Source organism: Triturus cristatus, chromosome 9 (assembly GCF_964204655.1).
Source record: "Triturus cristatus chromosome 9, aTriCri1.1, whole genome shotgun sequence".
Taxonomy (NCBI): Eukaryota; Metazoa; Chordata; class Amphibia; order Caudata; family Salamandridae; genus Triturus; species Triturus cristatus.
This window is the reverse complement of record NC_140592.1, coordinates 67,909,297-67,936,740: the sequence shown is the minus strand read 5'-3', so window position 1 is coordinate 67,936,740 and position 27,444 is coordinate 67,909,297.

The following is a 27,444-nucleotide window of genomic DNA, read 5'->3' as shown; positions in this document are numbered from 1 at the left end:
AGGGAAGTCATGTTTTTCTTACAAGGAAAACACCCATCGTATGCTTAACCTCACAGGTAGAACAGACATTAGTAATGGAACCACTTGATTCCCATCCTGCCTGTTTCAACAGTGGAATGGATTTGACAATTTTTGCATTAAAAACAGATACTGACCACAGATCTGATCTGAGAATCCAAAGCCGTAGTAGAGTTGAAGTTGACTCCTAGGGTTTTGACCTTGGTGTTCACGTGATTGCATAATTTAGATTTTAGATGAATAGAAGGTTGGTGGTGTGTCTGGAGTTGATGAAAAGTAGTTCTATTTTAGACTCTTTGTCTATCCAAAAGCTGCTTTTCATCCAAGACAAGACACCAGAAAGTTGTGGTTCAAGAAAATTCTTTTGTAAGTCGGTTATGCAGAGGAACACTTTAGTTTTGTCATTGCATGAATGTCAGAGTAGGTTATGGTCGCCAAAGACACACGATTCCAACTATCTTCAAGAGGTTAAAAAGTAGAATCACGTGTTCAGCAAGGTCGAAAGCTGTCCTGAAGCCAAGAAATACTAATGGAAATCTCGTGGGTGTCATGCAACATTTCGAGAGTGGTTTTGATGGAATGATGCTGAAAGCTTAAATTAGACTGTAATGGATTGAGATAACATTGATTGGGAAAGGGAATTTGGTGGTGTAAAACGAAGATTGTCTTGAGAATCTTGGATGCATTACGTAGGCTGGTGATGGGTATGTGGTTGATGGATGGGTTGGTTTTTTTTTCTTTTTTGAGTGGCATCATGATGATGGCTTCTATCCTAGTAGATGAAAATTTGTGTAAACAATTGCCTTGTGACTGTCAGGTTGTGCCACATAGTGGGTCACACTTCAACAAAGTTTGTGACCTACCTGTTGCAAGGGCAGCATAGACCGACTCGCCCTCTCCCCCACACCACCACCACCACCATGGAAATATACACGGTGGTGTGTGGAACAAATAATAAACTAAAAGAATTAATTAAAATAAGGAACTAAAATAACTAACTAAAATATTAATGCAGGATGAGTTTGCTTTGAATCTATCCATTGAGGCTCTTGTCACTGGTTCTTGATTCCTTGTAGTACGACGAATTCCAGCATTTCTAAAAGAAAGGAACAGATTAGCCTATCTACTCCCCGCTGAGCAAGACTCTGGCCCCCTTTCAGATGTTTCTATTATTGTGTTTGCCCTGGAAGAAGTTCACGAGGCTCTCCTTCGTTTAACGAGAAACAAGGCAGCGGGCCCAGATGGACTTACCCTTCTCTGGCTCTAATTCATGGGCTCCACTGCTCACTCAGACCTTACATGCGGCAGTGAGACAAGGCTTACCCAGCTCCTGGTCCCAATCTGTCATTGTGCGGATTATTGAAAAGGGAGACACAGGGGACCCCCGCTGTTACCACCCCATCTCTTTAATCAACTTAGGGGCATATCAGCAACAACCGGCGATAATTATCGCTCAGCGCTCTTAGCGTGAGGATAATTATCGCTGGCTAGCGTGAATTTTTATCGCTGAGATAGCGTGCTATTAGCAACGCTTATCTCAATAGCGATAAAAATCTACACGCTAACAGGCTAACGTGAGATTATCGCTGGAAACCCAGCGATAATCACACGTTACCTTGTTGATAGGGACAGGCAAACTTAGCCATGATATCCTCCTTCCATAGGATATCATGGCTAAGTCTGAAAACTAGCAGACGTAAGAAAGCAGCGTTAACCGCGGTTAGCGCTGCTTTTTTTGTCTCTAACAGGGTTAGCGACATTCTTGATAATAGGAGAAATGTCGCTTAGCGACATTTCTCCTATTATTTTACTCTGGAACGCCCCCTTTGCATCTCATTAGAGATGCAAGGGGAAGCGTAGAGTAAAAGGGTGCTAACATGCAAATTTGCGTGTTAGCACCCTGTTGTTGATAGGGTGCTAGTTTTATCTCTCCTTTTTTGGCTTTAAAGCCAAAAAAGCAGAGATAAAGCCCTTGTTGATATGCCCCTAAGTTGTCAATGTAGTGGCATGGGTGGTGTTGAAATGACTCACCTCTGATGGGATTCTGTCTGATCTGCAGTATGGGTTTAGACCTGAACGGAGCACCCTTGACCAGTGACTAAATATTCATTTACTTTTCAACAAATATGTGGTTGTGAAGCAGGGGAGAGACACTTCAGAACGCCTCTACAGAAATTTCATTCGCTTTCGATTTAGTCAACAGATTCAAACTTTTACCTACGTTAATTTTATTTAGAATGGATTTAGACATAGGGCTTTATTTAGATCTTGGCGGTAATGGTCCCGCCATCACTTTTTTGATGGATTCACCGCCTGCCTGATTGGCACCGACTCCGCCAGGAATTCTAAACCAATGAGACAGTGTCATAGGCAGAAGCAGCTTTTGACGGGCATCCAGCCAAGATGACCACTGAGCTAATCACGATTTGCCTTTCCGTCGAGGCAACTGTGGCGGGTATACCTCCGACTTTGAGTAGGCCGAATAGAAGGAAATGAGGTAAAACATACCTTTTTTACTGGTTTACAAATTCATTTCCACCTTGAACCCCATTGTCCAGGTTCCTTTTTTGCTGCTTCGACTCCTCCATGATGCCAAACAACTCCTTTGTTGCCGGGATCTACGGTGAGCACATTTTGCAATTGTCTTACTATGAATTGTGCATTTACAATTGCTGAAGCCTTGTATATTTTTGCATTACTCTGCTATGCAATTTTTGCTTATGTGTAATACAATAGTGTCCATTTCCCAAATAATCAATGTAAAATGAACAAAGCAGTATTGAAACTTAAAAAATATATAAAGTTTTTGTGGTGCTTGCGGATGTTGTGCTTGTGGTGCCTGTGGTTGTTCATTCAATAGTGTGTGTATTTTGTTTGTGTGGCATGCAATATGTAACAAAAAAGCATGACACATTACCTACATATGTCTTTTAAGGAAAACACAACATATATGTGTATTGACACGAAAATAAGTACTACCTATCAGTCTCCACTCCACCAGGGACTCACTCAGTCAGCAAACCGCTGCTAGGACAACATCAGCACAACGGGTTCATCTAAATATGCTCAGCACAATACCTCGGACCTGACAGTGACGAAGCCAGCAGAACCAGCACACTAAACACGGCAGGCAGAACTCCGTCAACTCAACGGAGTACTTTAAAGTGCTACCACGGAGGGACGGCGGGAGTACCGCCAAGATCAAAATCAGTCTTTTTTTCCAAGGGACCTGCACAAGGACATGTCTGCAGTTGTAAGACATAATCTCAATGGACAGTGCACGGACAGTTTCAAGGTTACATGGGGAATTAGACAGGGCTGCATTCTAGCCCTCTTTTTATTTACTCTTTATCTCAAACACCACGAGCCGTCCCTACTTCAGAACACTAGAGACTTGCCCACAGTTGATGACAGGTCAATTCCGACCTTACTTTAGGTCGATGACGCGGTCTTGTTAGCCCGCATAGGCATTGGCCTAAAGCACCCAGTAAAATCTTTTGTTACATTTATAACCTCTCTGGACATTTTGATTAACTTCACCAAGTCCCATATCATGGCCCTAAGACCTCTGAAACCTGTAGCTATTTTGTACGTCTGGGCGGTGAACTCAGCTGCGCTCGCAGAGTTTGTGTAGTTTTCCACATTCCGCATTAAGCGGAGCTCGTGGAGTTCTGAAAAACTTTACACAGAGTGGATTTTCTTTCCACACTCACGTTAGTCAACGTCAAGTTGGTGAGCGCCAGCGAGGAAAATTCACCTCCCGGTGAGATTTTTCCTCATTTGCGGTCATCAATGTCAAGTTGGCGAGCATGGAAAATCAACCTCCCGGCGAGATTTCTCAACGCGGGCGGTCAGAATTCTCTTTGCAAGTGGTCGTGTATGCTCATGACCACTCGCATTGAGAAAGCTGCTGCTCGAGTAAAAAATCTACTTAAGCGGCAGAAAGGATGCAGCGCCCGGTTGCACTGTGCGTGGTGCCATTCGCGATGATTGCACAGTGCGGACAAGCACCTGGCACTGAACATCACAGCGAATGGCATTTATCTAACGCACTCCGCAAACTACGCCCAGGCTTACTATTTTGTTGTGGGTAGTGAGATATCAAAAGTGTCTGTATTTCCATACCTTGAGGTCCACTTTGATCATAAGGGCTTGTGATCCTCTGCCCTATCAAGCAAGAAACTCTCTATGCTTAGATCCATCTCTCCTATGTGCGATTCCGCTACCAAATTTGGTTTTAAGCCGCCTGCCATCCTGCTAAAAAAACTTCAATCAAAGTGTCTAACAGGGCATCCTAGGAAAGTGATATATAGGGTTATAAGCAGGGGCGGCTGGTGGATTTTGAAACTGGTGGGGCGAAAAATTTGTACCCTTGTACAGTGCGCGAGCGAGCGAAGCCCGAACTGAAAAAGGAGGGTGCGGGGGGAATTCCCTCCGCAAGAAATTTTTGTAAAAAATGTATTCAAATGGTGGGTTTTACACTACATATTTACTGTAAATTTTTGCAAAAACGGGATCCAAATATAGCATTTTAAAGCACAAGTGTGAAGAAAACATTACAAACATATCTAAATTAGATGTTGCAGTCATCTTGCATGAGTCCACAACATACGTGTGGGGAAATGTCAAACTATCAATGCAACATATCAATGTCTGTACCGGACTCAGAACAAGAAGGCTATGGCTGACTCTGAGGGCTGCACCGGGACTCGGAGCCACGTAAATGGAATGCGTGGTGTCCGACCTGCGTGTGTAATGTGTACACAGTTACACACTAAAGCGCGGCCAAGGCAAGACCTCTCTGAAGCCACCGCCACCACCACAGAATGAAAGTCACCCTGCCTGCCGGCCGGGTCCCCAGGCAGTAAAGTAATAAATTATCGGATTCGACTCCGAGTCCCAGCACAGTGACTGTCACCCCTGCTCTTATCACACAGGTGGGGGTTGCTTCTGCCCCTGTTCAAGCTATCCCAGTCCAAGCCTCACTGGATCTTTGGGGGTCGCCTTTAATGGTCGCCCCTTAGTCTGTGCTCTCACTGCTGAGGCAGTTCTTGGGGTTGCCGGAACTCTATTGCCCTGCGCCTCTGTCCCCTCCCCCATGCGGGGCAGTTTTACCGGCCTTGTGGTACCTGCTGCAGAGAATCAGACTGGGCTCTTCTGCAGCTCCCTCATGCAGAGACGAGACAAGCATGCATGTCAAATCACCAAAATGTCAGGGGGAGCGGAAGCGACATCACATGCCCTTTGACCTTCAATTTTACTCACATACACATGCTTACACATACACACATTATTCACTATTAGTGTAATAAACAGTTTGAGAGAAAACAAAGAGAGTGGAGCCCCATCCAATATCCATAAGGACGAGCTGACACTGTGTTCCTGGCACTGATTTTGCCACCTCTGAGGTCCAGGGTCGCAAAGACAGTGCCAGGGGTCATAAGGGGCGATTCAGGGGTTGCAGTTGCAACCCCTGAAGATACCTTAATGAGGTCCATACAGAAAGGTTGCACGCCTGCTGATGATAAACTAAATACAGTGTATTTACATACAATTACACACATTAACACATGCACTGGGCAACCAGTTACGATTTCTCAAAGCGTGGAGCCACAATACGAGCAGTTCAGTCTAATGAGACAAGCAGGGGGCTGTAGTGCTGCAGGAAGTTGGGCAACACCATACTGTGCGCTGCGCAGGAGGGAAATCTGGTACACCCCCACATGCGTAAGGCAGTAGTGTCTGGAGTATGTGCCAAGTGAGATAGTAAATAGCCCAGGGACCCGGGCGTGGCCAGAGTTGAAACCACCACCTTCGCACCTGTGTGCGGAGTCTTTATTGCAAGGCCAGGGTCTGGCTGCCACTACACTACTGGGAGCACTCTAAAAAGGGGTGTGATTTCTCACACCAAGATCTTGTGAGAGTTTGGGAGGCGGCCATCTTGTAGTCAGGTCATCATGCCCAATTAGCCCCCGTTCAATCATTATTCTATCTCATATGTATAGTTTAAGAGTGCTTGGTGTGGAGAAGCACAAACTCAGAGTCGAAAAAGAAACAGCATAGTTGGGAGTTTTCTTTAAAAATAAGAATCGATTTCTAGCCAAATTAACCCTTTTTGCAACATTAATCAATGTTCTAATAATGTATACTTTGCAGTGTGTATGCAGTTCTAGGATGAAAGTTAATAGCTCTCTATTCTATATTAGGACTTTAAGTTATAAATTGCAAGTAACAAAAGGATGTCTCTTTTGAAAGCAGTAACCTGCTGATCTGTTTAGATCATACGCACTCTGTAATCTACTTGGTACACGTTCTTTGCAGCAGGCATATTAACCCTCTGCACTAATTTCACCTAAGTCAAAAGAAAACCTCAACTTTACAAAACACTGATCTCTCTCCAGGACGATAATTAATCACAGGATTTTTCTTGACATTTATGTGAGGCCTGGTAATTGCTGGGGGAAAGAAAAGCTGCAGCAGGTGCTTCAAAAGCATAATACACTTTCAAACACTGCGCCCCCAGGAAGCCAGCACCCGGTGCGGTGGCACCGGTCACACCGCCCTAAAGCCGGCCCTGCTGGGACGTGTTTAACATTAATGCCAGTAACATTCACACCTGACGCTTTTCTAAATAGAGCGAGATTTCCGAACTTGTCACGTGTCTCGTGCCATCTATTCGTGACCTGCACCCTGGACACGAGTGCCTGCCTTTTACAATCCACCCAAGCTCGGGTGCAATAGACTGCCTTAGTTATTAGCACGCTCAAATTTTTATTTTTATTTTATTCAAACACGACCAAACAATGAAACCTACCACACTAAGTTTCCCATTATGCCCCCTTTCGCAGCACAATCAACTCAACCCCGCCACACAATCTGCCCCTTCCCTGTAGCATAATTCCAGCGGCCCTGGGTCTAGTTCTTAGCACAGGAGGGCACCTATGGGGCTGGAAATAGAGGGCAGTGCCCGGTGCCGACACCTCCTTGTCAGCAATGATACCGCGTCGACAGAATTCCACATCAGACATTTTGGAAATGTCACCCACACAGCTGCTCTGGCTTTAGGGAGTTAAGAGTGACAGAGTTAATCAGCACAGCCCAGGGGAGGAGATGAGGCTGTGCGAGGCCACAGGGTGCTAAATCAAGGTGCCCGAGGCGCTGCTGGGGGTTACGCAGAAGGCGAAGTTAGGCTCCTGGCCAAACCTAGATCCTTGAGATCAGGTTTCAATATCGAAAATGCATGGGCAAGAAGGGTACAAGGCAAGCCACGCCCCCTGGAGGGCAAAGTATCCAACTAAGGCCATCTTGACAACAGTGTGAGTTTACTATGCAGAGTATCTTGGGGGGGGGGGGCAGAGCACCAAACACACCATGAATTAGGATGGGGTGAGGATGCAAAACAGAGCACAACTGGAGTGCTGGGCACAAAAAGAGCGTCTGTGGATCAGTGGATGGCATGGCACTAAGCGCAGCATGTATTGAGAGAAAAGGGGATACGGAACGTAGCATCAATAGGGCGCAGGCCTACGGTGTGGGGGGGACACTATCTCTGTGCACGCATCGAACAGGTTCCTATAGCGCTGCAGCCTGAAGAAGGCCTCGGAGGGTCCCTGTCTTGGGGTCTGAGAGCCAGTGCAGCTCAGTGGGTTGTGCCCTGTCCCCGGAAGGTGTCACTCACCATCTCTCAGCACTGAATGTTTTTGAGATAGAAAACTACCTGGAAGTTGTTGGTAAATACCCCTAAACTTGCCAGATTCTTGGTTCAGCGCCTTTAAGAAGTGCCCACTCTATAAATCCGAAAAGGATAGTAAGTGTTCTCACTTTGAAAATCCAGAGTCTTCTGTCTTTACTGTGCAAATATTTTCCACGTGTGATGGCCAAATCACACAGGGGTTTGCTCTCAGGAAATTATAAAAAAAATGACACGCCTCAGTTCTAAATAGGTATGCAAAAGTGTTTGTGCTTCAGTTATATTAAGAGGATAAGAAATACGTGCGTGTAAAACCCTGATTATAATAACTTATTTAAATTATTGCCAATTCCCTGATCCTAATGTGCCATGTGCAGCACGTGGGCTAGGCCAGAAGATATGACGTAGCTCCGCTCAGATATCCCGGGATATGCCTAGGTCAGGTCTGGTTTGACAGCCTATACCTGGTTAGTGCCCCTTGTTGCCAGAAGGCAGCTTCAGAGCACTTGATAACAGATAGAATTTGCATACCAAAAACACCCTAAATGCATTCACAATGCACTTACAACTTTTGGTTTACAGCTCAGCGTAGATATCCAGGCGGACCAGCTACTCCTTGGAGGGGCTGGTGGTCAGTGTCCAGGTCTTAAGTTGCAGATCTCAAGAGAACTCAGCCTTTCATCCCTCTGAAGTCGACTGATCGAGTGGCATCGAGTTTGCCATCTTGCAACCAGGCACAGACAAACACAAACAAACAACCACACATATGGAAAAACACCCAATCCTACACATTCAAGCGTAGCCACTATACTCAGCGGTGGATGGAAACCCTAAAACCACATACAAACATCTGGAAAGGGAGCCTTGATCGAGACAGCGCTTCAGTGCAATACTGTTGGTAGAAAGCACTATACAGATAATATGAAATTAAACAGGGTTTAGAAGCAAACTTCCGGTTACTACTCTTTCCTACTAAGCCATGGACCAGCGAGGGGCGCCAACCAACATTGCTGTGAGTTTACACTACATTGTGACTCAGTCACGGCTTTGAGAGACCCATTTTTCTTCTGACTATTGCGTTCCTGAGCAACACAACGGTGATATATGTCCTACAACAAGCGTCATCTGCTGGGTCTTGTACCCACTGTCAAAAATCACGATTCCACAAAGTGTGTTGGGAACCAAAGGTGGACACAATGGGGCAGATTTACAAGCCCCTTGCGCCAATTTTGCGTCACTTTTAACATGGGACAAGTGAAGCAAAAGTGGTGCAAGGGGCTTGTAAATCTGCCCCAATGTGTTTCCCCAAAACACGCAGATGTAGTAAAAAAGGAACATATTTAGAGAAAAAGAAAATAAGGAAATGGATGTCAGAACACATATCAAAAGCAGGAGTGGCTGCCGAAGTGTCCGCGCGACGGGCGTCTGTCAATTAATGAGCAGCGCCCACCACCCCCAAGCGGCTTAGCGGAGTTTTTATTTATTTATTTAATGCGTATATAGCGCGGACTTTACCCGAAGGTGTCAAAGGCTAGAGCGCTTCACAATAGGAATAGTGATGATACATGAGGAAAAAATTAATTACAAGTGAGCATGTGATGTTACAAAAACAAACGTTACGTTACATGAGTGAGTTAGTTTAACGCTCTGCTTCCACAGTCCACCACGACTCCTTCACTCCAACTGTCTCCAACCGCCCTCTCTGGAACACTCGGCCCCCGGCCTCTATGGAACGTTGCCGTCATTCTAGAACCCTCTGGGGCGTCCTATCAGGAAGCCAGTGCCTGTAACTTGCCTCGCTCTCGCCTGCTGCTCTCTCTTATCTGCTCCCTTCTTGTGCCTCTCACCGAGTCCTGGGCCCTGTCTTTGAATTCAATTCACTGCTCGTGTTCACTTTCACCTCAACGCCGCCCGCGGCCTCTGTCTACTCTAATCTATTATCTTGCCTATTTTACCCTCGCTGATAAAAACCCTAAACAGTCAGTGCCCCTGTAATTAAGAGGTTATTGTTTGTGGGTGGTGGCGGCCGGCATTTACTTACCCGTGTGTTCCGACTCCGAGGTGATGATGCAGATGACCCGGCGCCACCGTGACCTCGATGTTGTTCAGTCCAGGCAGTGTCTCACTCTCAGACAGTAACTAAGCCGGGGCTCCGTGACCAAGAGGACTCACTGCACCAGTTCACTCTTCACAGCGTGGCAATGGCAATAGCTATGAGAGCACGCACGCACAAGCCACCACGACGACGAAGCAAGCCAAAAACCAGAAAATATTGGATTTTTTGGCTTTCGACTCCTCCCCCAGACCCCAGCAAACCAATCAATTAAAAGCAACAACAACTGTTGCTGGGTCTGGTGGAAGAGGCAAAGGCCACTGCCACACCCCCACAAACTCTAACCTTGCCAGGCAGCCCCGCCCCCAGCCATTGGAATGATGGAGGGTCTCCAACTCCTCCCTGGGCCAAGGGGAAAACGCCCAAAATCGAAATGCTATTCTGAAAATGAGAAACAGGCTGCACCCACCAGTGTGTCATCACTGCCCTGCTTTCTGGCTCCAGGTCGAAGAAATCTTCGCCCAGCCAAAAGCATGTGCAGAGCAAAGGCCATACCCCCCACCCCCCTAAAGAAAACCCCAAATTTACACATGTTTGTTCACTGAGCACTAGCAGCCAGCATAATTTATTCCTAGCTGCTCAGTGTTTTTCATCAGGCATTTTTTTTGTCCCCCAGGGTGGGAGGGCGACGCCCATCTCGCCCCTATGCACCAGCCTCCCCTGGTTATAAGGACGCCTTGCTTCTATAAACTTAAAAAAACTCCTTTTATAGATGGCTACTGAGCCTTCTGCAGAGCACACCGATGTTTATAGCTCATGAGGTCATTGGTGTAGGGTATCTCTCTGATGTTCTTACTTTTCGCTCCTCCTCAGATGGTTGGTGTTGTCAATGAGTGGGCCATCTCTCAACAAGATCATCATTAAAGACTGTCTAAAGCTAGACGGAGCCCCTCAAATCAATCTTATGTCGGAGACACATTCAGCACTTTGGGTCGCCATCCCCTGTTTTCAAACCCTGAGTGCATTACTAGAGCTGATCTGAAGTGGACAAAAATCTGCTCTGTTAACTTCAGGAGGACTGCAAGAGAACCAGCGCAACCCCTGAAACCTTCTGTATGTGATGTCCACCTCGGACATTGAGCCTTATTTGTTACTTGTATGTAGTATGAACACTTGCTTCCTTCTTAGTAGGTTTAGGTGAAGCTTGTTGTAACTTTTGGTAGCGATACCTGGTGGTTGGCAGAAGGTTGGGGATTTGGCTCCCTGCTCATGCGATTTAATCTCAGCCTAAGATGCTATGCATTGTATGTTTTTTTTTTTAATGTTATGCTCCTTTGAGAGCAAAACACATTGTTCCACTTTTAAAACACCAAACATTTACTCATAGGAGACCTACTTACTGTGTGTACAATTACTTCCTTCTGGGTATGTTTCTTTTTCAGTGGCAGGAGAAGCCGTCTGCCTGAAGCTCACAATTAACTTATATTGCCCCCCCTAATTAGTTGCACTTCCCTTTCCAGGCTGCTTCTAATTTGATATATTATATTTGTTTCTATATATGTGTTTGGTAGTCCTATTTATATGTGCTGTTTTATGTTATTTCTCTACAAGATATTGGAATGATGTTTTTATTGCTGGTGAATTCTGTTTTATTTGTACCTTTATGATTTGTCTTCCTATAAATCGAATTAAAAAGGTTTATGACTGTCTGACGGATTAGTCAATATAATTCTACCTACCTACCTGTTGCAAGGGCAGCATGAACCAACTCTCCCTCACCTCCACGTCACCACCACCGGAATGGGAATATACACAGTGGTGTTGGAATAAATACAAGGGGAATGGGTCTGGAACAAATAGTAAACTGAAATAATGAATTTTAATAAGGAACTAAAATAACTAACTACAATAATTATGCAGGATGAGATTGCCTTGGAATCTCTCCAGAGAGACTCTTGTCACAAGTTACTGACACCTTGTAGTCAATGGGGCAGATTTACAAGCCCCTTGCAACACTTATGCGCCGCTGTTGCGTCACTTTCGTGACGCAGCGGCGGCATAAAGAATGTGCCACGTATAATTCAGAGATGCGTCAGTTTCTTGTAAATCTGCCCCAGTGTATTTCAAAAGCTGCTAATATGCTTTAAGTTGGAATAACTTAGGGTTTTAGTACCAAGTCGGACACCGCGCTAGAGTCTCCTTGCTGTGACGTTCAATTCACCTGGAACTGGTAACAAGTGTTAATGCACCACACGTTTTGATAATGACTCACTCTTGACATATGCATACCTTCATTCATAGGTAATCAAATATACAAGTTTTTAGCGCACAGTCAGACCACTGTTTAGTCTCTGGTAACTTGTATTTGCTTGACCTCAATAGATTCCAATAACCAGCAAGCAAGAAAATGTCCAAAGGCTGGCAGTTCTTCTCGTAATAGTTGAAAGATGTCGGGTTAATGTTGCAGAAGCACTGATAAATTAGACTACACCTCCCGAAAAGAAAAATCTCCCCATATAACTTGAGTACTCATCAAATCAAATGCCAGGCATGGAGAGAATGGTGTTGTCCACATCCTAGGAGAGCTCACCAGTCTGATCCTTCCTCCACGGGTTCCTTAATGTGAAGCATTGAGGTTGCCAGAACTGATGCATTTCTAGCGGTGGGAACAAAATGGCCGCCGAGATACTGAAGCCTTGCGTGAGCCATCAATTCCATGAGAGTTCAGCAAGCATTAGTCAATGTGAGCCGAAGGTTCTTCTTCACAATGTCCAACCCCTGGAGCCTGGCCAGTGAGGTTAAGTAAGGTTTGTCATGATTGTGGTCACAGTCATCACTCTCACATGCTACATACAGTTCTACATGCCTGGGAAGCCAGCATCAGAAAGCGCAACTGACAAGGTGGCATAAACTAAAATACTGCCAAGGGCATAGGCGGGTAATGTCGTGGACAGCATGGAATAGTGTATACCAAATTGGAGGGCACAGGCACACAACGACTGCTAGTCACCCTTCTAATTTAGCATGGTAAACATGCCAGAGAAGATGCTATGAGAGCCGGTGACCAGGCGGTAGGGACCATAAGGCATTTTCTGGGGTAGTAAATAGTGAGACTATGTGTGGATTGCTGACAGTGACATGATGTTTGTGCCAAGACTTGTTGACTTTACATTCCTTAAAGATTTTTGTTGGGAGGATGTCACTGGGAGAGGAGCTGCTCCTTATACTCACAGCATGCACATATTGGTGGTTTTGGCGATGGATATGAGAGGGAAATAATTGATCGATCAAGCTTTGATGTTGACTTTGGTTGATTTTCTGCTGTTCAGTTGAATGTAGCCTGTTTTTGTAATTTAAAAATAGCTAGTTGAAAATTGCAAGGGTTCTTTTACAGTCTAAACTCTAGAAGTTGGAGCCTGTGAGATAATTTAGAATAATTCTCCTGAGCTGTTTTTGGCATTGGTTTTCCCCTTGTTAGGTTGAGCCTGAATCAGCACGCATGCCGCTGCTCAGCAAGACTGCTGTAGTGGAGTATGAAAGAGAAGCTCTGCCCACTCTCCGCCCATGTTTGTCATTGGCCTGTGTCAGTGTCCTTCCTAAATACTGGTGTCTGATTTGTAAAGAGGCTTGTTAGTCCCTCCTTACTACCGCCTTGTCTTCATCTGTAACATCCCATGGTGACTAGCCCCTTTACTTCCGTTGGTACACGATAAGTTTCTCTTGCTGCAGGCATGACGTGCTTTGCTTACATTCCGCCATGCCTGCTTTCACTTTCCAAGAAGCCAGGACAATGGCGGCCACTTCCCTTAATGCCACTTCATTTAATGCTTTTTGTTCCTCTGTGTTCCTGACTCACGCTGTCTGAGCTGTGTCAGTGCTTAGCAAGTTGACGGGCTAATTTCCTGATGCAGATACCACGGGGAGCCAAGACTATTCTGGTTTTGAGAGCACTGGCTTATCTCGTATATATTTTTTAGCACATTACTGCTTTTGTCACGGAAACCAAAACTTACAAAGAGACCGGGTTTTGCTCACGATGAATTATCAGAGTTGACAAGGGCGGGGGGGGGGGGGGTTGCTGTGTGGGCCATTATTAGCTGAGTGGTGTAATCCGCCAGTGGCTTTGCCGAGTAAGCCGTCTTCGTGTTTATGTGTCGCTTCTATAAGTTTTTGTTCTGTCCTGTTACTGTTGTAAGTAGGATAAGTTAGAGGGGAACCAATGAAGGCGGGGCTAGTCTGTCAGATAAAACGGGCTACAGATTTGAGATCGGTTAAATTTTTTCAAGCCATTTGAAATAAAATTTGTTGTTTATTTATTTATTTTGGTCTATGACTTAACAAAAATGCAGGTTCAGCAACTTGTCTCATGGCAGAAAAATGTAAAAGTGTAGTTTTCGCACATCAGTTTCAGAGCCAGTTGTACTGTGTGCTGTCAAACTTCTGTGTGGTTTTGCTACACAGATAAGAAACGGGCCTGTGTGGGTGCTGTGGTGGCTAGAAATACATTGTGTCTATGTGAGGGGAGTGCAGGAATGAGGCTGTCAGTAGTCGCCTCCACCGAAGATTATTTATAGGTTTGACCAAACATGACCAATTTTAAAGTGATTATCCAACTGTTTCTTCAAAGTTGCCCAAATTCCGAATTCAAGCACTGATGTTTTTCAGTGTTAAACTGATCCATGGGTACACAATTGTGTGTGAAAGGAGATCCGTCCCACTTTCCAAACCGACAGCCCGAAATCCTGCTTGTGAATAAATGAATATATAAGTGTTGTGAGGAATTGCCTGTCCTGTCTGCATAGATTTTGTTTCAGGAGGCGTAGCTCCATAAAACACACAGCAACATCTATCACCCTCACCAAAATGGAAGCTCTTCACTTAGTGTGATTCCAGTGTGTACAGCGGTATTAATTTACTATTAAAATATAGTATTCATTTAGTATGCATGAAGACTATGTAGTTGCCCACAAGCCGAAATATGCAAATGAGGGAATACTAGTTCTACTCAACTACCCTTCAAATACATGATGAACACTTCGATTAATTGCTAAAAGAAGACTAGTAGTATTCTAGAAGAAAAGTATTTGAAGCTTAGTAGTATTCTGGTATGGTTTATTTGCAGCTCTTGTGCTATTTCAAGAGCAACATCAAGGCTAGTCTCATGTATTGTGACCGCTAATTGAAGATTAGTGGTATCTTTGTGAGCAATATCTGAAGACTAATGGCAATGACTGTCAAGAGTTAAGTAAGACTGGCAGAATTCAAATTGAATGTTAATTGAACACAAGTCGCATTAATTCTGATTAATTTAAAGCAATTTTATTCATTTGGTTGCTTGCACAAGGCTTCTTTTAATGATGGCTTTTGGACTAAATTTTATGTGTTACATATCTTGGGAGTCAATGATTCTAATATGCCTGTTACAAACTCATTAGTCATGCATTTAGTAAGTATTTTATAATTGTGGTATGTGAGACCAGAGCAAGAGATCATAGGATAAGCACAAAGCAAAGGAGCCAACCCAGACATACACAGGATTGTACCAGGAGACCCCTCCTCCTGCAAGTAGAGTGCCAGTTGAATTGTCGAGAACCTGACTGATTTCCCACTTGGTCCATGACAAGACAGGATCACCACCGTTTGTTTTCAGGTTACCCAAAATGAGCAATTGCGCAAAATTCAATTAGTTGTCAGATAAAAAAGTAATTGTTCTAATTCCTCCTGTGTTGATTGTCCACCAGACTCCATTAGTGTTAGAACTTATAAAAACAGTTCACTAAACACGTTCGTACAAGGCGTTTATGGCATTGACTTGTACATTTTTTTTAAAGGAAATGCAGTTGGACACAAAAGTGTGTGATATGACATTTAAATGATATTTGCCTATGGAAGAGCTATTGGCTTTGCCAATGTTTTAGCCATGTTGTGCACTAGCTAGTGGTGTGGAGTGTTGTAGTGTGGAATTGCGAAGAGTGGAATAGAGTGTTGTAGAATGGAGTGGTAGATAGTGTCATGTATTGGAGTGACAGAGTGGAGTCGCGTAGAGTGGTGTACAGTGGAGTGGAATGGAGCAGAGTTACTTATCTGTTGCTGCATAGTGAAAGTTTTTTTGTGAAGGTTGATGGGTCACCTTTCTGTAGCCTATTGCTGTATTTGAGCTTTAAAGTAGTACTAATGGAGTAAAACCTTCGCTAAGCCAGTGTCAACAACAATAAAAATGGCAAAATAATAAATGCTAAAATATGTCACAAAATGTGCTGCTTTCGTCTACAAAATTTGCCTTTTCTTACCACATAATTTAGTCAACTATGCCCCATGAGTTGGTCCTCTTCAGCTGCATAATTCCAGCAGCCCCTACATAGATTTACAATTCCTTGAGATAATGGAAATACAGTTGCCTGTTGATTATAAAATATTTACCAGCGGCAGCGAATAAGAAGAAAGATTTTTAGTGGTGAGTAGTGTTACTAGGATGTGTTGTGAGTGGGTGCTGGTATAGTGAGCAAGAAGCACAGTGGCTTTGAGTAGGGTCTGGCAAAACTGAGAGGGATATTGAGTGGTTTTGTTAATGACTGCAGATTAGTACTTCAACTGGCCTACAATGCAATAGCCGTTTCTTCTTATTTATTTTTTAAGGGTCTGCATTTGGTAAACAGAAACTTATTTCCGAGATATGCAGGTGAGGAGTACAAAGGGAAAGTGCCAGAGAATTAGGGGTTTTGGGTTATGTGGTCAAAGTTGCTGCTACTCACTTGGTTTTAAAATATGAGTTTCACTTACCTTTTAAGCAACCATTCTTACCTTGAAATGTTCTTATTTTTCAGACCAGTAGCAGGGCAATCCGACGAATAGCTGTAATAATTGACAAGGAGATATAAGTGATTTACTAATGTAAAGAAGTATTTTTGTAAAGAGGCACATAACATTGTGAATTCAACTTCTTAAGCATAAGCTGAGACAGAATGTGTGGTTGAGCTTCACTAACCATACACCATATTATGGCATATTGAGTGGTGAATATCATAAACTTATTACACAGTCACCACAGTTTAGTTCTAGTTTGGCCAGAGTTTCCATTGGAAAGACATTTTTTCATTTCTTTAATAGCCTTGGTACCGTTTAATTAAAACATTTTAAAAAACCAATCAGTTTGGCTTCATCATGGAAAGTTATGCATAAATTATACCAAAATTGATCAGCAAAATGTTAGAACTTTATAGAGAAAACCTGCTTTTGGTTATTTGGTGTAAATCTGTTCAGACATTTTTGAGAAATTAACATCAAATGGAAATCATGATGAGCTGGTCTCTTGTCTTCGTGGACTAATGCATCCACTGTATGAGTCTATACATGACCTCACTGCAACGGGTTCAAATCCCAATCCACTCAGCCTTTTATCCTGAGGTTGATAAAATGAGTACCATTGAGTTGGGTAACAATAAACATCTATTAATCAGCAACAAGATACCTTTTTGCTGAACGTGTGAATTACAAATGTACATGTTATGTTAAGGTAAACACCAGTTAAAACTTAAAAATAACTGACCCATTGGTGCCAGATAATATGCGATTGGCCCATTCAAAGTGGAAGGGTGGACCCTGATTGGCTGGCCACAAAAATGAGAATGTTGGGTCAGCCATCTCAATCCTCTAGTCCTGAAGGGGGAAAAACACATGAAAGGCCACATAGGGGTCAGGATAGGCATGCCTTTGCCTTTGGGACACCCCACTTTAATTCAAAACTGGTAAAAACAGAAATTAAGAAGATTGGGTTGCAGGTACCCTGGTATCAGTGCCTGGTACTAGGGTACCCAGCGCAGTAACCACTGTGGTACCAATAAAACATTAAAAAATAAAATACAAAACCCTACGGCCAATCACCACTTTGCACATGTGAAAGACAGGCACCATCATATCATGGAACCCAACAACAGGACAAGAATGCCTACCATTATATCCAACCCAGCATTTTACCAGAGGTAGCCAACATATCATGCGTGCTCACATATCGCCAAGAATGACCCTTTTTGTGACTGGATCAAAGTTTTCCAATGGTTGGGTATCATGCAATGGTTGCCTGGTTGCCAAGGAAAACCATTTTGTGAGGGTCAGCATATCACCAGTGTTGGCAATGGGAGCAACACTACTCCCTCAGGCACTCACAGAGCCTTAAATGTTTTTCTAGATTACCTTTTGCGGCTGTCACGATGCCAAATGGTGCTCCAGGCTGCCTTGCTTTTCCCCTCACGTAGACAGCAGCAGTTCCCCGATTAGTACTCCTGAGAGAAGTGGGCGTGAGTCCTTTGGGTAGACTGCAGGAGACAACTGGGAGAGAATGACACGGCCTGCGGGAGGGTTTGAAACAGGAGAGCATGAGAGCAGCAAGCAGGAGCGGGAGTGCATGGGTAACTGGACACTGCAGGGGCGAGAGACCTTGTTATGTGAAAACTGTAGGTGTGAATGAAAGCATGAGTGACTCCACACCCGTGTAAACATTTACAATCTTTCTGATAGGACCATCAGGAAGAATGAAGTAAATGAGAATGCTAGCAGATGAGGGACAGTATGAGTTAGCATACACAAATCTTTTATTGGTTCATCTATTTAAACTCAATATTATTTGGTGTTAGAACTTTCTATGTAGAAGCCTCTACTCCAGTGGTGGCTGCTTTCAATAGAAAGTGGTAGGGCAGCGGATATTTAAAAAAAGAAAAAAGGACTTACCTGCCGCTGTCCAGCTTCTTCCACGAGCGCAGTCCAGCTCTCTGACTGCACACCCAATCCCGAAGCTGCTCTCATGCTATTACCCAGCATGACAGCATCACCAGGATTGGCCTGAGTGGACTGGTTTAACGCTCACTAAGGCATATGAGTCTGTGGCTTTTCTCTACCTGGAAATACAACACAGCTGGGTTAGAGAAATGTAAGTGTGCATGTTGGTTTGGCCGTCCTAGGTTGGCCGGTCAAACCAACAAGCGAAGTAACAGTGCCCACCACTCCTCCTCCCTGCTATTGTCCCTAGAGGGTGGCGCTGCCGTAGACTCGGGCCACTTGGCCTAGCCAAGGAAAAATAAAATGATAAATTGTTTTATTATCATTTTATTGTTCGTCTGCTGGCTTTTAACAGTGGGGGCGGGGTGGGGGGGCGACGCTCCTTTGCCACTACGGAAGAGCAGCCGCTGCTCTACTTTTTATCCTCCCAACCCCACCACCTTCAAACCTTACCAGGAGAAAAGACAGAGGTGAAGACTAGGTAGTGTTTGAGAGATAGAGGAAGCTGGGAAGACTAGGAGTCTGGGTGTTTCTGTCAGATTTCTTTGGCCTTGAAAATGTATGTAGTTGTGCCTCTATATATGATCTAACCTTAGGGTAAGAGCAAAAAAAGATCTGGTGGCATAGGATGTAAGAGGAGGAGGGATAGAAAATAGGAGAGAGAACAGCTATGAACACAGTGGTCTCGATGGATGTTTCTTTGGGCATGCAGAGCAGGTGGTTACGAGCAATTTCTGAATTGAGCTATTTAGTACTGTGGGTGGGACTATGGAGGAATATTAAAGAAGGGCATCCAGGTTGGGGGGGTTGTGTGGTGCAGTGACTGGATGGGTGCTCATTGCACTCATGCTTATACATTTCTATTTATATAACATACATTTTCATCCATCATATCTGTTATGCATTTCAGTAATACTGGAAAGATAAAAGGCAGAGTTCTTCTCACCAGGATTAAAACTGTTCCCAAAGCTGTGGGCCTTAACTCACTGAGCTATCTGTACAGGTTTAATGTCAAATAGTATTAGAAACTATCTATAAGAACACAGTAGGTTAATGTGCCTGGTGCAAATAGCCTTATCCAACATGCAAATCAGGGTTTGCATTCTGGCATGTTTTATTCAGACTTTCACCCGCCCATTATAGATGAAATTTGGAACCTTTATATTTAAGAATCCTTGTGTACGGAAGGGCTTAGAGGACACTCTGTGGAAAAAGAGTTGCCAAGAATTATGGTAGTAGAAGGAAACATGGTAACTGTCCATATCTCTGTAAATATATTTTAGGCAGTTTTTCATAGCCTGAACTCAACTCGAGGGTATGGGAGCTGGATAACTACCAGTTACATTGCACAAGGTCACATTTATCTTTTATCAGACACAGGAATATAATGGGCCCGAATTGGATGTCGGGCAAAGAGTCTCCGCCTGTCATCCTGAGGTTCCCCTCTGACGGCTGTATTCAAAATACTGCAAGGGGATTGTACTCGTCTTCCGACGGGCTCTTTGAGCCCGTTGGAAGAGAAGCAGAACAGTAATCCCTTCAATGACGGCAGAGCTAGGCTCGGCTTCGCTGTCGGGATTACGAAGTTGGTTTCCGACAGCCAATCCATGTCGGCCTTTCTGACATGGATTGGCTGTCGGAAACTAACTTTGGGGCACCTAGCAGGGCCCCCTGGCCCTTCCTCATTTGGGCATAGATGCCTTCCATCAACATCCCTGCACCATGTGGAAGGCACTGTGAGGAAAATGGAAGTTTGTAAACATCCCTGAACCTCACGGCCCTGCCACATGGTGCAGGGATTTTAACAAACTTCTATTTTACAATGGTAGCTTGTACTGCAGGCGTTTTCAGCCTTCCGCACAAGCTCCAATTGAAAAATTGATGTTTCTGACTTTACTATGTGCGGTCGCATCCAAATTAGGGTGTTCGAACCACCAAGCTATGGTCCAGTGCGGCTCCTTCCCCGACATCGTAATGAGGGCCTAAGTGATTTGCTTAGGATCACAGGCTGTTGAGCCAACCATTTGTTTTACTCCCTCAGACAACAAAAAGCTAAAGTCGAGAGGGAGGGGGGCAGCACCCACCTAATATCTATTTCTCTTGTGCAAAAAATGTTTGCATCTTTGTTTTGCGCTAGCGCTCGAGTCTTGTTTGCATCCACTGACCGGTCGAGAATTGAGTTTACGCACAGCGAGAGCCCCCGGGGATCGCGTTGCATGTACAGGTAACAGGCGTATGCTGCTAAGTTAAAACCACAGGGCTCGAACAGACTCGATGCAAAGTGTGTGCATAATGAGCAGGAAGAGCGTAGTGTATGTACACAAGTGGTCCGGCGTGCAAACTGTTAACAGTACATTTCAGAAAGCCAAGCTAGCTTTGAAATGCTTTGAAATGCACAAATGAGCAACTCCGGTGCAGCAGCACGTTAGTCTTCTCACTCGGCCGACGGCCACAGAACAACTCAGCTTCTGCTTCTGTTTCAGCCAGTGTTAGGAACTGCTGCGCCATGGTAGCCTGGATCCTACAAAAACGAGCCCAAAGGTGGCCCATAGTGCTACTCCGAGTCGGGAGGGGCTGGGGCTATTCATGCAGCCAGGAACTCCTGCATGCCTCCCAAATTGAACAGCCTACGTCCACATCAGAATGAGGGTGCAAAGGCTCTGCACAATTATGTTATAATGTCCCCAATTTTTTTTTCAATGAGTCCAATATATTATATAGCTTATTTATCTGCAAATGGCGAGTACGTCTGTCCCTAAAATGCCAAGCAAGCATTATATCATGAAAAAAACAAGTAGCTAGAATAATACAAACCGTGTTAAAAGAAGCTTTGGTGCCTTACTCATCAGGAATAGAAAACGCACAAAGCAGTTCGATACCTTCTATAATGCACTTTCAAACAAGCATTGAAAATGCAATCGGGCTTCAAGTGGGATTGAAAAACTGGGGAGGAGGGGTGTCTCTCACAGGGGCGTGGCCAATGTAATTAAGGTTGTTGCTTAAAACACTTAAGCGAAAACTCTGTACTTAGCATAGTGTGGTGCTCCACTCGTGTTTTGCTGCGTCTGTCCATTCATCCAGATATAAAAAACAACAAGTAACATTACACCCACGACAAGCCAGTACTATTGGCTTTGTCAATGGCTGTAAACTGCATATGATAAATCAACAACAACTATGACTTTGTTGTATATAATATTGAATATGCTTCCGATCTTGTGGGCAAGGTTGTGGTGTAAGCTGCTAACTTTAGAGCTGAGAAAGCAGCTTCGCGCCTGACTTTGGCTCAACAACCTGTGATTCAAAACATGAAAATGTCCTGGTGTAATGTAAGTGGTGCTCATATGAAGCACTCTAAGTTTGTGTTATATAAAACTGAAAAATGAGTCTCTTTGAAGTGTCATCAAAAGCAGTGATGGATGGTACTATTGCAGAGCTAAGTTTTTTTACCCAAACACTACCCTGCACGACCCCCCAGCACTACCCTAAACCCTTAAACACTACCCTACACTACACAAACACCACAACACTACCCTAAACCCTAAAACACTACCCCAGCACGACCCCCTCCGACTCCCAGTCCGGTCCCCACACTCAAACACTACCCTGCACGACCCCCAGCACTACCCTAAACCCTAAAACACTACCCTATACTACACAAACACCACAACACTACCCTAAACCCTAAAACACTACCCCCAGCACGACCCTCCCTTGACCCCCAATCCACTCCCCACACTCAAACACTACACTGCACAACCCCTAGCACTACCCTAAACCCTAAAACACTACCCTACACTACACAAACACCACAACACTACCCTAAACCCTAAAACACTACCCCCAGCACGACCCTCCCCCGACCCCCTGTCCGGTCCCCACACTCAAACACTACCCTGCACGACCCCCCCAGCACAACCCTAAACCCTAAAACACTACTCTACACTACACAAACATCACAACACTACTCTAAACCCTAAAACACTACCCCCAGCATGACCCTCCCCCGACCCCCTGTCCGGTCCCCACACTCAAACACTACCCTGCACGACCCCCCAGCACTACCCTAAACCCTACAACAGTACCCTACACTACACAAACACCACAACACTACTCTAAACCCTAAAACACTACCCCCAGCACGACCCTCCCCCGACCCCCAGTCCGGTCCCCACACTCAAACACTACCCTGCACGACCCCCAGCACTACCCTAAACCCTAAAACACTACCCTACACTTCACAAACACCACAATACTACCCTAAACCCTGAAACACTACCCCCAGTACGACCCTCTCCGACCCCCAGTCCAGTCCCCACACTCAAATACTACCCTGCACAACCCCTAGCACTACCCTAAACCCTGAAACACTACCCTACACTACACAAACACCACAACACTACCCTAAACCCTAAAACACTACCCCCTGCACGACCCTCCCCCGACCCCCAGTCCGGTCCCCACACTCAAACACTACCCTGCACGACCCCCCAGCACTACCCTAAACCCTAAAACACTACCCTACACTACACAAACACCACAACACTACTCTAAACCCTAAAACACTACCCCCAGCACGACCCTCACCCGACCCCCAGTTCGGTCTCCACACTCAAACACTACCCTGCAAGACCCCCCAGCACTACCCTAAACCCTAAAACACTGCACTACACTGCACTACACTACACAAACACCACAATACTACCCTAAACTCTAAAACACTACCCCCAGCACGATCCTTCCCTGACCCCCAGTCCGGTCCCTACACTCAAATATTACCCTGCACGATCCCCCAGTACAACCCTAAACCACTACCATACACTACAAAAACACAACAACACTACCCTAAACCCTAAAACACTACCCCCAGCACGACCCTCCCCAACCCCTAGTCCGGTCCCCACACTCAAACACTACCCTGCACGACCCCCCAGCACTACCCTAAACCCTACAACAGTACCCTACACTACACAAACACCACAACACTACTCTAAACCCTAAAACACTACCCCCAGCACGACCCTCCCCCGACCCCCAGTCCGGTCCCCACACTCAAACACTACCCTGCACGACCCCCCAGCACTACCCTAAACCCTAAAACACTACACTACACAAACATCACAACAGTACCCTAAACCCTAAAACACTACCCCCAGCACGACCCTCCCCCGACCCCCAGTCCGGTCCCCACACTCAAACACTACCCTGCACGACCCCCCAGCACTACCCTAAACCCTAAAACACTACGCTACACTACACAAACACCACAACACTACTTTAAACCCTAAAACACTACCCCAGCACGACCCTCCCCCGACCCCCAGTTCGGTCCCCACACTCAAACACTACCCTGCACGACCCCCCAGCACTACCCTAAACCCTAAAACACTGCACTACACTACACAAACACCACAACACTACCCTAAACTCTAAAACACTACCCCCAGCACGATCCTTCCCTGATCCCCAGTCCGGTCCCTACACTCAAACACTACCCTGCACGATCCCCCAGTACAACGCTAAACCACTAACATACACTACAAAAACACAACAACACTACCCTAAACCCTACAACACTACCCCCAGCACGACCCTGCCCGACCCCCAGTCCAGTCCAAACACTCAAACACTACCCTGCACGACCCCACAGCACTACCCTAAACCCTAAACCCTAAAACACTACACTACAAAAACACCACAACACTACCCTAAACCCTAAAACACTACCCCCAGCACGACCCTCCCCCAACCCCCAGTCCAGTCCCCACACTCAATCACTACCCTGCACGACCCCCCAGCACTACCCTAAACCCTAAACCACTACACTACACAAACATCACAACACTACCCTAAACCCTAAAACACTACCCCCAGCACGACCCTCTCCCAACACCCAGTCCGGTCCCTACACTCAAACACTACCCTGCACGATCCCCCAGCACTACCCTAAACCCTAAAACACTACACTACACTACACAAACACCACAACACTACCCTAAACCCTAAAACACTACCGCAGCACGACCCTCCCTTGACCCCCAGTCCAGTCCCCACACTCAAGCACTACACTGCACAACCCCTAGCACTACCCTAAACCCTAAAACACTACCCTACACTACACAAACACCACAACACTACCCTAAACCCTAAAACACTACCCCCAGCACGACCCTCCCCCGACCCCCAGTCGGTCCCCACACTCAAACACTACCCTGCACGACCCCCCAGCACAACCCTAAACCCTAAAACACTACTCTACACTACACAAACATCACAACACTACCCTAAACCCTAAAACACTACCCCCAGCACGACCCTCCCGCAACCCCTAGTCTGGTCCCCACACATTCAAACACTACCCTGCACGACTCCCCAGCACTACCCTAAACCCTACAACAGTACCCTACACTACACAAACACCACAACACTACTCTAAACTCTAAAACACTACCCCCAGTACGACCCTCTCCGACCCCCAGTCCAGTCCCCACACTCAAATACTACCCTGCACAACCCCTAGCACTACCCGAAACCCTGAAACACTACCCTACACTACACAAACACCACAACACTACCCTAAACCCTAAAACACTACCCCCTGCACGACTGTCCCCCGACCCCCAGTCCGGTCCCCACACTCAAACACTACCCTGCACGACCCCCCCGCACTACCCTAAACCCTAAAACACTACCCTACACTACACAAACACCACAACACTACTCTAAACCCTAAAACACTACCCCCAGCACGACCCTCCCCCGACCCCCAGTTCGGTCTCCACACTCAAACACTACCCTGCAAGACCCCCCAGCACTACCCTAAACCCTAAAACACTGCACTACACTACACAAACACCACAACACTACCCTAAACCCTAAAGCACTACCCCCAGCACGACCCTCCCTTGACCCCCAGTCCACTCCCCACACTCAAACACTACACTGCACAACCCCTAGCACTACCGTAAACCCTAAAACACTACCCTACCCTACACAAACACCACAACACTACTCTAAACCCTAAAACACTACCCCCAGCATGACCCTCCCCCGACCCCCTGTCCGGTCCCCACACTCAAACACTACCCTGCACGACCCCCCAGCACAACCCTAAACCCTAAAACACTACTCTACACTACACAAACATCACAACACTACCCTAAACCCTAAAACACTACCCCCAGCACGACCCTCCCCCAACCCCTAGTCCGGTCCCCACACACAAACACTACCCTGCACGACCCCCCAGCACTACCCTAAACCCTACAACAGTACCCTACACTACACAAACACCACAACACTACTCTAAACCCTAAAACACAACCCCCAGCACGACCCTCCCCCGACCCCCAGTCCGGTCCCCACACTCAAACACTACCCTGCACGACCCCCCAGCACTACCCTAAACCCTAAAACACTACACTACACTACACAAACATCACAACAGTACCCTAAACCCTAAAACACTACCCCCAGCACGACCCTCCCCCGACCCCCAGTCCGGTCCCCACACTCAAACACTACCCTGCATGACCCCCCAGCACTACCCTAAACCCTAAAACACTGCACTACACTACACTACACAAACACCACAACACTACCCTAAACTCTAAAACACTACCCCCAGCACGATCCTTCCCTGATCCCCAGTCCGGTCCCTACACTCAAACACTACCCTGCACGATCCCCCAGTACAACGCTAAACCACTACCATACACTACAAAAACACAACAACACTACCCTAAACCCTACAACACTACCCCCTGCACGACCCTGCCCGACCCCCAGTCCAGTCCAAACACTCAAACACTACCCTGCACGACCCCCCAGCACTACCCTAAACCCTAAAACACTACACTACACAAACACCACAACACTACCCTAAACCCTAAAACACTACCCCCAGCACGACCCTCCCCCAACCCCCAGTCCGGTCCCTACACTCAAACACTACCCTGCACGACCCCCCAGCACTACCCTAAACCCTAAAACACTACACTACACTACACAAACATCACAACAGTACCCTAAACCCTAAAACACTACCCCCAGCACGACCCACCCCCAACCCCCAGTCCAGTCCCCACACTCAAACACTACCCTGCACGACCCCCCAGCACTACCCTAAACCCTAAAACACTACACTACACAAACATCACAACACTACCCTAAACCCTAAAACACTACCCCCAGCACGACCCTCCCCCAACCCCCAGTCCGGTCCCTACACTCAAACACTACCCTGCACGACCCCCCAGCACTACCCTAAACCCTAAAACACTACACTACACTACACAAACACCACAACACTACCCTAAACCCTAAAGCACTACCGCAGCACGACCCTCCCTTGACCCCCAGTCCACTCCCCACACTCAAACACTACACTGCACAACCCCTAGCACTACCCTAAACCCTAAAACACTACCCTACACTACACAAACACCACAACACTACCCTAAACCCTAAAACACTACCCCCAGCACGACCCTCCCCCGACCCCCAGTCGGTCCCCACACTCAAACACTACCCTGCACGACCCCCCAGCACAACCCTAAACCCTAAAACACTACTCTACACTACACAAACATCACAACACTACCCTAAACCCTAAAACACTACCCCCAGCACGACCCTCCCGCAACCCCTAGTCCGGTCCCCACACTCGAACACTACCCTGCACGACCCCCCAGCACTACCCTAAACCCTACAACAGTACCCTACACTACACAAACACCACAACACTACTCTAAACCCTAAAACACTACCCCCAGCACGACCCTCCCCCGACCCCCAGTCCGGTCCCCACACTCAAACACTACCCTGCACGAGCCCCCAGCACTACCCTAAACCCTAAAACACTGCACTACACTACACAGACACCACAACACTACCCTAAACACTAAAACAC